General features: G+C 48.9%; 1 long non-coding RNA gene across 1 annotated transcript; it reads right to left on the bottom strand.

Annotated features, from left to right (window-relative positions):
* Positions 1-995: 995 nt before the first annotated feature.
* Positions 996-8,318, bottom strand: LOC136791036 (uncharacterized). Its single transcript, XR_010832127.1, has 2 exons — positions 7,269-8,318; positions 996-2,718 (listed from the first exon to the last, which is right to left on the bottom strand). It is a non-coding gene; the product is annotated as an uncharacterized lncRNA (long non-coding RNA).
* Between the last annotated feature and the right edge of the window lie 2,062 nt (positions 8,319-10,380).

The following is a 10,380-nucleotide window of genomic DNA, read 5'->3' as shown; positions in this document are numbered from 1 at the left end:
AGAGCCCGGAGAGAAGCTGCCGTGGCGGTGGGGAGCTCTGCCTGCTGCCAGCGGGAGAGCTGGAGGGAGCCAGGCTTGTCCGGCCTGGATGTGGGCAGGGGTGGTGCAAGCACAGGCTGGCGCTGCCGTCAGCACCAGGGTGGCAGGTACCAAAACCAAGCTGGGACTAGGAAATAAGACTTAAGAGGAGTGGCTAGGAGAATGGGAATGTTCCGTCTGGAGAAAAAGAGCTGGACATGATGATTTTGTGGGTCCCTTCCGACTCAGGGTATTCTGTGATTCTGTGAGGCCGAGGGGAGACCTCATCGCTCTCTGCAGCTACCTGAAAGGAGGTTCCAGCAAGGAGAGCATCAGTCTCTTTTCTCAGGTGACAAGTGCTAGGACACGAGGAAATGGCCTCCAGTTGTACCAGGGAGGTTTAGATTGGACATTAGGATGAATTTCTTCATGGAGAGGGTGGTCAAGCATTGGAACGGGCTGCTCAGGGCAGTGGTGGGGTCCCCATCCCTGGAGGTATTTCAGAGATGTGGACACAGCACTAAGGGATGTGGCTTAGTGATGGGGCTCGGTAGGTCAGGCTGGTGGTTGAATCTTGAAGGTGTCTTCCAGCCTAAATGATGCTGTGATTGTAAGTCGTCTTCACCAGGAGAGCCAGACAGTGCTGGGACAGGCACAAGGGAGGCAGCTTAGTCTGTATCCCTGGAGGCTTTAGGCTGGACAAAGCCGTGTCTCACCTGTTCCAGAGCTGATAACGACCCTGGTGTGAGCAGCCTGTTAGGGTGGTATCCCTTCCAGCCAGTGCTTTTATGGTTCTATTTAATACCGTAAGGAAATGAGGAGAGAACTGCGTAGATTTTTGTGAGCTGAAGCTACAAATATTTGCCTTCATATATTCTCTGCTTCGATTGTATTTTCTTTTCAAAATTCACTTTGTGTAATACATGATTTATAGAATTTAAAATACAAAATATTACAATCTATCAAGATTAAGGATATATGATTTGTCCACAATTTATATTTTATTATGAGAATTCCTGTTCTATTATGCCTAGAATAAAGATCAGAAAGAACATTCATATTAAACGCAGATTCATAAATTGTTTACAAACATTTAAGGCTCATGTAGGATACTGATATAATAACGCACAATTTAAAACATGTACACACAGTTTTTCAAGTGATGCACGTTTAGAAGCCAGTTGCTCTTATAGATGTGAAAACAGGGCATGTTCTCTGTATAATTCAGGCTCCGCTAAAATATGCATGGTATTCCTGAGAATTTTCTACAAAAAATGCCCACGAGAGACGATTGATAATCCTCTGGAAACAGGATTTAGCTGAAAATTACAGGACTATTAGGAGAGTAGAATCCTGTGCTGTAAGTAGATGCATCTGTCTTGCTCTTTGTAGATTAGTACAATGCCTTTTAAGTCAACTGTTAATACCTTATTAAAATATTTACTAGAGTTCTGCACACATACGTGAGAGCATTTGTGTCTTTCTGATAACCAGTGTTCTTTCTCCATGGATCACAGTGCATGGCAGTGGGGGTCTGCTGCTTTAACCCTGTTTTATTGACACAGAAATTCAAGTTCAGAAAAATGGTATGATGTGGGAATCACTTGGCAAAGGTAGGGACAGAAGGTGGCTCTCCTGATCCCTCAGCACTTTAATCACAGAATCAGAGTGCAGTGTAAGGGACAAAAGGCCTTTAATAATTCGACAGTACTACCACTGACCAAAGCAGCCCCCTACCCATCTGGGTAGACACCCACACAGAGATACAGTGTGCCAGTTCCTTGCAAGCCTTTGGCTGTGGTTCTGGGCTTTGAGGTGGCCCTTTGTACCCAGAAGCATCCCTCCAGCCAGGAGACATGCTGTTCCCACTGTGTCCTTTCCAGAGGGAAATGCTGATGGGAGTTGAAGATGAGTCTGAAGAGTACTGTCGGTCTTCTAGTAAATGTCACCAGGGAACGGTTCTTATGCATCTTCAGTCACCCTTCAGTCTCCCACAGAAGGCTGGCAAGGTGGTGGTGTGGCAAGACCAGAGTGAGTGACATTTTGGTACTAGAAAGATCTGGAGTGTACAGTGGGGGAGAACAGGTCGTCAGTTCTAGCCTGATGAAATGCGGTGTCCAGTTGCTCCCGGTCCATGAATACAAAGCTGTAGCTGGCTACATAATGGCAATTTCATGGCCAAGTCCCAGGAATGCAGCTGCTCTGCTTGTACAAAATGTCCTTATGTGTCAAGATATATTTGTGTCCCCAAACTTCTATTTATTTATGTTCAGAGTACATTCCCATTTGGGAGTTTGACATTGTCACCCATGCTTTTATTTGTGAATAACGTGATTTAGAGAACACCTAAAGTCCTAAAGAACAAGGATCACATGGTTACTGCATTTTGCTCATTTTTAGGCCATGGCTGTGTTGCAGAAAAAGTCACTCTCTTCCATTGGACTCCAAGGCTGAGCACAAACAAGTTCCACAATGCAGATACAGGTGCCAAAATGAAGATCATCTTAGAGGGCTGGAAGATCGCTCTTGGGTAGAAGCCCAGGCCCAGCAATGCAGCTGTCCCCTGCTTGGGTCCAGGTCCCCATCTCCCTGCCCACGCGGCCAGGGAGCTCTGCCCTCCTGCCCCACGGGCAGCCTGATGCAGGCAGCCAGATCTGCCTGTGCCAAATGCTGCCCAGGGCCAAATGTAGTGCTGGTCGCCTGGGACATAAAGCTATTACTAGCAATTTTGCTGAAAGGTCAGTCTTTCAAAGTGCTGTTTGTTTGTTTTCTCTTTCAAACATTGACTGATGGGTTATCAAGGTATTTCATAGAATCATAGAACCATAGAACCATTAAGGTTGGAAAAGCCCTTCAGGATCATCTGGTCCAACCATCACCCTACTACCAACATCACCCACTAAAGCATGTCCCTAAGCATCATGTCCAACCTTTCCTTGAACACCCCCAGGGACGGTGATGCCACCACTTCCTGGGCAACCCGTTCCAATGCCTGACTGCTCTTTCTAAGAAGAAATGTCTCCTCATTTCCAACCTGAACCTCCCCTGGAACAACTTGAGGCCATTCCCTCTAGTCCTATCACTAGTTACCTGTGAGAAGAGGCCGACCCCCAGATCCCCACACCTTCCTTTCAGGTAGTTGTAGAGAGCAATAAGGTCTCCCCTGAGTCTCCTCTTCTCCAGACTAAACAACCCCAGTTCCCTCAGCCACTCCTCATAGGACTTGTGTCCCAGGCCCTCACCAGCTTTGTAACCCTTCTCTGGACACGCTCCAGGGCCTTGATGTCCTTCTTGTAGTGAGGGGCCCAAAGCTGAACACAGCACTCAAGGTGCGGCCTCACCAGAGCAGAGTACAGGGGGACGATCACCTCCCTGGCCCTGCTGGCTGCACTATTCCTGACACAACCAGGATGCCGTTGGCCTCCTTGGCCACCTGGGCACATTGCCGGCTCATGTTCAGGCGAGCATCAACCAGCACCCCCAGATCCTTTTCCCCTGCACAGCTTTCCAGCCACTCTGCCCCAAGCCTGTAGCGCTGCATGGGGTTGTTGTGACCAAAGTGCAGGATGCGGCACTGAGCCATGTTGAACCTCATCCCCTTGGCCTCTGCCCATTGACCCATCCTGTCCAGGTCCCTCTGCAGGGCTTCCCTACCCTCTGGCAGATCGATGGTTCCCCCCAACTTGGGGTCACCTGCAAATTTACCAAGAGTGCACTCAATTTCCTCCTCTGAATCATAAAGATATCAAAGAGGATGGGCCCCAACACCAACCCCGGGGAACACTACTGGTGAGCGGTCGCCAGCTGGATTTCACGCTGTTCACCACCGCTCTCTGGGCCTGGCCGTCCAGTCAGTTTTTAACCCAGCAAAGAGTGTACCTGTCCGAGACATGGGCTGCCAGCTTCTCCAGGAGGATACTGTGGGAGACTGTGTCAAAGGCCTTGCTGAAGTCTACGTCAACAGGCTTTCCCTCGTCCACCAGGCGGGTCACCCGGTCATAGAAGGAGATGAGATTGGTCAGGGAGGACTTGCCTTTTATTGAAATATTCATTCTCCCCTCTTTTCCTATCTTTCCCTCCAAAAAAATCATCCAGAACCCTATCGAAATTAATCAAATAATATCCTTGGCTAGAAGCATTTCTTTCTGGTGTGTTTTAATGATGCATCTGTAAGGGTTCAATTTTGTCAGCAACTTCCAATGGCATATTAAACTCACTCCCTTGGTATGAAATGAGCATTTTAAAATCATAATATATAGGTTTGAAATGGTGCTGTATGTTGGTCTTTTGGTATTCTCACAAATGTGTGAGGCTAATACTAAATTTTGTAGATTCTGCAACTTATAGAGTATAGTAACAGCCATGACATAAAGATATGGTGGCCCATATCTGATGTTGCTGAAAGGTAAATAATGGAATCATTTATGGTTACAACTATGTGAGACTTGCATGAAATATCTATGAAACTGGACAAGAATAAACATGTTCGCCAGCTTCTCTAGCCGTGTTGACCTGGCATAGCAAGCATGCCAGGGCCAGCTGTGTTGGATGCAGCACTGGAGAAGCCGGGGACCCAGCCGGGGTGGCGAGAGGAGGCAGGCAGCACGCCAGGTGCTGCTGGTGGGTGGGAGGCCATGAGGTACAGCGGGGCCTGGAGCTGCTTCCTGCCTGGTCTGTGCGAGGGATGGTAACAGTGGCAGAAAGAGTTTTAGAGAGAATTTTTAATGTGCATAGAATAGAAACTATTTTAAGAGTAGAAATAAGAAACTATCTGTGTTCATAATTTCATTCCCATGAGCGCCTCTCTGCTTATAAATACCTCCTATTTGCATTGAATTGTTTATTGTAATAACTTTGGTGTTTAGAAGGCACAAATAACATCTCCACTGGGAAAAAAAGAAACATCTTTCCTGACATAAAATATCTATTTTGTCTACTTTTGAACTAAGGAGAAGTATTTTAAGAGCCATTAAATAGTTTTCAACATCTAATGGGAAATTATGGTTTGACTCACAGTACCAGAGCCTTGCTGGTCCCTTCATCCAGAATGTGAGCTTAGAAAAGGTGATGCCTGGGGCTGCACCTGCATGGGCCTCCCCAAGGGCTGCCTGCCTGCGGCCATGCCCCATGCCAGGGCTGTGCTGTGCCTCTCTGTGCCCCAGCAGGACATGGCTGTGCAGGGGAGGGGGAGGACAGAAAGCTCTGAGTCCTTGCCCAGCTGCTTTGGAGGCTGCAGCAGCTTGTGCACAAAAGCAGCAGTGTGCAAAGCTGTGTTTGTTTTCTGTGGGGTATATTTATACACTGCACAGGGCCTAGCTGGGAAACATCACTGGAGATTGCTCAATGACGACTTGCATCATGAAACCAGCTATATGGCAACGAGCAAGTTTCAATGAACCAGTTCTCTGCTGTCATCTGATGGCTTAAACTGCAGTACTGAATGAAGAAATTGCCTGGTAAATTCACTTATTAGTCCCTTCAAAATCTAATAAAGAAATATGGCAGGCATTAATTTACCTGGAAAGATAATCAGAGACCTTTCATCTGGAGCAGGCAGTCTGGACAGTGCCTTTAAAGTTAACAGTCTATAAACCAAGAAACTAGAAGTCCGCATAGCTTCAGTCTCTGTCGGTGTCTCTTTGCTGGGGGCTTGCAGCTAGAGGTAACAGAACACTGCTTTTCTCCAAAAATACTGTCTAGCCCTCCCCACTTCTCAGCTCCCCCCAGCAAATGAAAACCTGAGGGGAGCTGTCCCCCCCAGGACATTTCCTGGCCCATACAAGGGGGGATGGAGCCGGAACCTTCCTTTTCTCAGTCACAGACAGTTTCTCAGCTGTGGGTCCCAGCTGGTGGACCACTGTGCAGCATGAAGCGGGCAATGGGAGCTGGGGGCAGGGGCTGGGGGGTGCTGCCGGGGCTGCCAGCCGCTCTGCACACCTGCCTGTTGGCACGGCCCTGCCGCACCTCCCAGCCACAAGGATTTGCTAATTAAGGACCGAGGAGCGACACTGGGGTTTGTAAAACAGGTTATGATTTCTGAGGTGCATGAAGGCTCACATTCTGCTCACTTACAGCAAGATTAAGTGGCACTACACTTTCACTTTTAACCTTGGGCTGTTCTCTTTATAATCAAATCAGTGGCTCAGAGGCCCTTAGTGTCTGCTATGCAGAGACAGAGAATTTCCTGGGGCACACTGGGCCATATTATGTCTCTTCATGAGCAAAGGCTGCTTGAATCATTTTATATACAGGTCATATCAACATTAAACACTAGAAGACTATCCTGGATGATAGGATCAGGGGATCAAGGGTTTGGAATGGACCTTGGCATCTCTGCCCCAGCCCCTGTTCTGCATGAGGCCGGCTGTGGGCTCAGGCCAGGCTGCTCAGGGCGTTACTCCATCAGCTCCCCAAAACCTCCAGGATGGAGATCCCCCAGCCCCTCCGGGCCCCACACCACTGCCTGGGACAGAGGGGAAGGTTTCTCCCCATGTCCAGCCCCCCACACTCCAGCTTTGTTGTGTGCCCCAGCCTTTGTCCTCCTACCAGCCCCCCCATATGCTGCTGGTCATGGGGTGAGTGCTCCAACCCGACCGGCTGCGGCCTCGCCTCAGCCCTGGGCGACGGCTCTGGGGTCTGGTCCCACTGTTTGGTACCATCTGCACGCTTGATGACCTAGCACTGTTTCACCTTCTCCAGGTCACACCTCTCCCATTTCTCTCAGGTCACTGACAGAGATATTATAGTCATTTTCATTTGCCCTCTCCTCACAAGATGCCTGGCTGTTCCTCAGTGGGAGCAGAGCAGAAAGAGCGAAGAGAGTCCCAGAGCCTGGGGCACGTCCCCTTTCCTCGTGCTGCAGCTGCAACCCAGCTCGCAGATGTCCTCTGCCAAAGACCACATTTCACTCAGTGTGGCTTTACTGGGGACTGCTGTAGGGTCAAATGTATTTGTTGGTGGCTTTACACGCACCCTGTAGCAGCGGCGAGTGCTTCCCCCAGGACTCCCCGTTTCTGCCTTGGGGGGACCGTTTCCACCAGCAGCGATGCACACTGACCAACTCCGCAGTGCAACGTGGGGACCAGGGAGCAGGGGCACCCCAGGGATCTGTCAGAAGCCTGAAAAGCACACGCTGCACCCACAAAACTGGGACACGTCTGGGACCAGCAGTAGCGGCTGCCGTAAAAGCACACCTCATGGACTTCTGTGGTAACTCTGTTGCAAGGAGCTATGCTCCACGGTGAACACACCTTTTTTCTCTCCCTGTCCATCACGCTCCCGGCATTCGTTCTCCCGGTCTCATTCACAAGCGGCTTTGCTCTGCCCGCGCTGCGGCTCCCGGCCCCAGCCCCCGGCCGGCGCCGAGCGAGCAGCGAAGCCTCAGCAGGCGGGGCCGGGGCCGGGGCCGGGGCCGGGAACGGGAACGGGAACGGGAACGGGAACGGGAACGGGAACGGGAACGGGAACGGGAACGGGCCGGGAACGGGAACGGGCCGGGAACGGGAACGGGAACGGGAACGGGAACGGGAACGGGAACGGGCCGGGAACGGGAACGGGCCGGGAACGGGAACGGGAACGGGAACGGGAACGGGAACGGGAACGGGCCGGGAACGGGAACGGGAACGGGAACGGGAACGGGAACGGGCCGGGAACGGGCCGGGAACGGGCCCGGGAACGGGAACGGGCCGGGAACGGGAACGGGAACGGGAACGGGCCGGGAACGGGCCGGGAACGGGAACGGGAACGGGAACGGGCCGGGAACGGGAACGGGCCGGCAACGGGAACGGGAACGGGAACGGGAACGGGCCGGGAACGGGCCGGGAACGGGAACGGGCCGGGAGCGGGAACGGGCCGGGAGCCGCCGCCGGGCCCTGGCCGGGGCCTGCGGGGGCCGCGGTGCCTTCAAGTCGCGCGTGCGCCGGCAGCAGCAGCCCCCGGAGCCTGCTTGCCCGGGTGCGAGCGGCTGGCTGGGGACCTGCGTCGGTGAAATTACAATGGCTTTGAGATTTCAGTGGCAGCCGATTTGCGGAAAATAGCAGATACTCGGCTAATTAAGAGTATAATGTATTTAGGTCCTACACAGCACAGCTGATGGCTTCATTTGTCACATGCCTCCTTTCTGCGGTTTACATGGCTGTCACAGTAGAAATAAACCAATTACGCTTACACAAAATTGCTTTCAAAAAGATAGGCTGTGTAATATATAAATCAGAAAATTTAGGATATTTGACTGCTCACTTAGCTTCTGTGAAGCTTCCCCTGATTAGTCTGGAGAAGGAGCTAAAACAGGACTGGAGTCTGTAAACTGGTTGTATTCTCTCCTGGATGAAAAAGGCTGTGTATTACTGTGGGTGTTTAGCATATGGTAAGAAGTAAAATATCTCATGATGTTAAACGAGACTTACTATTGCATCTAGAGGCGATAGCCCAGATCCAGCTTGTTCTTACTCCAAAACTAAGGGATGAAAACATGACATTTTTAAATGCAGGATATCCTACAGAAACATGAAAAAAATAACATAATTTAAAATGAAATAAAATACTATACGAATCAGGAACAGCAAATGCATAATCCGCAGGCTAGATGCAGCCCATTGAACAGCTCAGTCTGATCCATATCCTTCCAGTGAATGACACTGGCTTCCATGCAGACTTCTCCTGAATGCATTGGTGTAGAGGACTTGTGGGAACCATCTTGGTTATCCCTGTGGTATGTTCCCCAGCACTTCTGGATCTTCAGAGAGATGAGAAGTTTATGCCCTTTGGACATATTCTGACTGTGGGGTTATAGAGAAATTTTTATCTTGTTCTTCTGTCTGCTCTGTGTGTTCGTACCCTTGAGACTGAGAAAAGCATGCATCAAATGAGTGGCATGGCATTCTGCCCAGCTGTTTGTTATATGTAATGTCTAGCTATGATGGAATCTTTCACTGAGAGTTTTTCTGAAAATGTATTACCATTCCATTTTTCTTCATGTTAAAATCAACGCTTACACGTTCTTTCTTTTTTCCTTCTCTAGAGACAGTTTTCTCTATATACAGAAAAAAATAAAAGCAAAAACAAAAAACATACCAGTGAGAAATCAGTTGATAGTCATCTTATTTTATGTTTACTTTTCCATATCTACAGCACAACAGAGAAGATTTAATGGACAGCTTAGCTTTTCATTAGCAAAGTCTGTTGGAACTGCTTTTGCTGGTCCTGCGCCCAGCCTGCAGACTGAATCCTGCACCGTATCACGAATGAGCAGCAAACAGTCCATGGCTCTGTGGCACTGAGATCAACAGGCAGGTGCCTTGCAGCCTGTTGCTGCTAGTAATGCAGTGCGTGGGTAGCTTTTCCCTTTAGAGTTATGCTTTCTTCGTGGACTGTTTCACCTTCACCTTAAGGTGCATTGTCACTTAAAGTAGCGTCAGCTCTGCAGAAATCAGTGGAGTTAAAACCATGGAGAGACAGCTGTTTCCTGTTCCTGGCTTTTTTTTTTTTTTTTTTGATAACAGCTCTATCTGGTCCAGTAAAAGCTGAGCTATAGTACTGAGAGGGTTGTGTCACTTTCTACACTGCTCACTGTGCAGTGTAGGATTACTCTTTGTAACACTAATTTTAAGTCTGATTACTGTTAAAATTACTGTCTCCATCTTGCATTAACTGACACTTTGGTTCCCTCTTACTTGTACTTTCACTTTAGCTGAAGATTTTCAGCTTGAAGAAAAATTGTGAACAGACTTCTGAACACAGGAGTCTGAAGAGATTTGAGCAGCTCTCTCTCAGAAACTGCAGTAATCAAAGATGTAAAAATCCTTCCCTCTAAGTAAAATCCCATTACCTAAAATCCTACAAGACCCATGAGATGGAAAATGTGACTTTTCCCTCTGTTGTAAGCATATCAGACTGGATGTACCAGGTCTGTCTGTCAGTTTGGACTATTCTCATGTAGATCACAGCTGCTCTGACCCAGTCACTTCTGTTCAGACTCTTGCATTGCACTAATCCTGTACACTCCATATTTTTCTCCTTAAAACCCACTATTTCCATAAAGCTTAAAAACTCAACACCCTATGCTGTGAGAAAGACAAAATGGGCAATTTTACCAAATAGCCATTTCTCCAAACCATTTGTTCACTTCATCATTGTGTCCCTCTTTTTATTTTTCTACACCTTTCCTTTTTGTTTTCACTTAATCATGGGGTATTTGGACCACAAAACTTTGTGACTGTTGACCTCACATTTTCTCATACCTGCCTACAGCCCCCTGACACGGAGCACCATTGTAGTAACACTGGTTTTCAGGATAGACAGAATGAGAGCTCTGGATTAGGAAATGCCCACTTCACAACCTGAAATGTAATCTCTAGTATGAAG

This window comes from Anser cygnoides, chromosome 5 (genome assembly GCF_040182565.1).
Source record: "Anser cygnoides isolate HZ-2024a breed goose chromosome 5, Taihu_goose_T2T_genome, whole genome shotgun sequence".
Taxonomy (NCBI): domain Eukaryota; kingdom Metazoa; phylum Chordata; class Aves; order Anseriformes; family Anatidae; genus Anser; species Anser cygnoides.
The sequence above is the reverse complement of the archived record's forward strand: the minus strand, read 5'-3'. Positions and strand labels throughout refer to the sequence as shown.